The sequence below is a fragment of the Parus major genome, chromosome 26 (assembly GCF_001522545.3).
Source record: "Parus major isolate Abel chromosome 26, Parus_major1.1, whole genome shotgun sequence".
In the NCBI taxonomy this organism is placed as follows: Eukaryota; Metazoa; Chordata; class Aves; order Passeriformes; family Paridae; genus Parus; species Parus major.
In genome coordinates this window covers 4,931,776-4,933,042 of record NC_031795.1, presented here as the reverse complement: position 1 = coordinate 4,933,042, position 1,267 = coordinate 4,931,776, and the positions used below count along the sequence as shown (strand labels likewise).

General features: G+C 36.5%; 2 protein-coding genes across 2 annotated transcripts in view; both read right to left on the bottom strand.

Moving 5' to 3' along the window:
- PLEKHA6 (pleckstrin homology domain containing A6) overlaps positions 1 to 1,267 on the bottom strand; it is a 150,689-nt gene that overhangs the window by 77,006 nt on the left and 72,416 nt on the right. The window lies entirely within an intron of this gene.
- C26H1orf116 (chromosome 26 C1orf116 homolog) overlaps positions 1 to 1,267 on the bottom strand; it is a 9,137-nt gene that overhangs the window by 4,196 nt on the left and 3,674 nt on the right. The window lies entirely within an intron of this gene.

Genomic DNA, 1,267 nt, shown 5'->3' with positions numbered 1-1,267 from the left:
ATATATATATATGAGAGAGGTTTACTTTATACCATATATACATATAAGAGAAAGAGAGGTTTATTTTATACCACAAATATATATATACACACACATATATGTATATATATCCATATATATATACATACACACACAAACATGTATAGATATATATGAGGATTTACCTTATACCACATATATTTATATACACACATATATATATAAAAGGGAGATTTACTTTATATCACATATATATATAAAAAGAGAGATTTACTTTATACTACATATATATAAAAAAAGAGAGGTTTTTTTTATACTACATATATAACTATATAACTTTATATATATAACTTTATGTTAATATTATATTTTTAATATATTATACATTATTTTACTATTTCATATTTTTCTATTTAAAGTCCAGGTAGTTTAGAGAGCCTGTGACAGCTGCTTGGCCAGTGGCTGTTGAATAATGAGTATTTACTGCTCCAGAAAATTAGACAACCTCCATTAAAAATAAGAAACATATATATACTTAAAGCCTTTTTTATAGTACCCTACTCTGTGGGTCAGAAGGTGGATTTTTCTGAACTTGGGAGCTTGGTCTTTTATTTCTTTAAATTAAAGTGTGAGCAGAGGAGTAACAAATCTGTAGCTACAGACACCTGTACTGCTCAGCAATGCTGAATCTTAGAATGATTCAGTAAATAATGAAGGTTTCTGTGCAGGTGATGAACTCTCCTTGCTCTCCCATTTGTACCTGAGCAAGAGTTGGTGAATTTTTGTTGTGTTTTGAGCAGCAGGAGATGTGTTATTGCAATATCAGATATCAAAGTGATTCCTGCAACCTGTCCTGGACAAAATGAAGCGCAGGGCAGGATGGAATGCACATCAGATCAGCGAGCAGGAATTATCCCAGGTGGAGTTGTTTTGCAGAGACACCTTATCCAAATCTTCTCCTGTGCAGTATCACAACCAGTTCTTCCATCCCCATTAGACTCGGAGGGTTTGGTTCTGGTTTGCAACACAGCAAATGGAGAAGCTGCCAGGCCTGGGCTGCTCTCACACATATCAATTATGCTCCGAGTCAGGCAGGATGTAATTAGCCCATCAGTCTCAGAATCGGTGCAGGGAGACAAACAAGCTTTAATGAACTGATAGTGAAGAATTCCACATCTACACCCACGGTCCAAACTCATCTCAACTGGGGAAACTGGAGGAGCTCAGCTCGCTCCAGTGCAGTCACTCACCCAGCTGGTCTGATCCCTGCAGCCCTGGCAGCACAGCA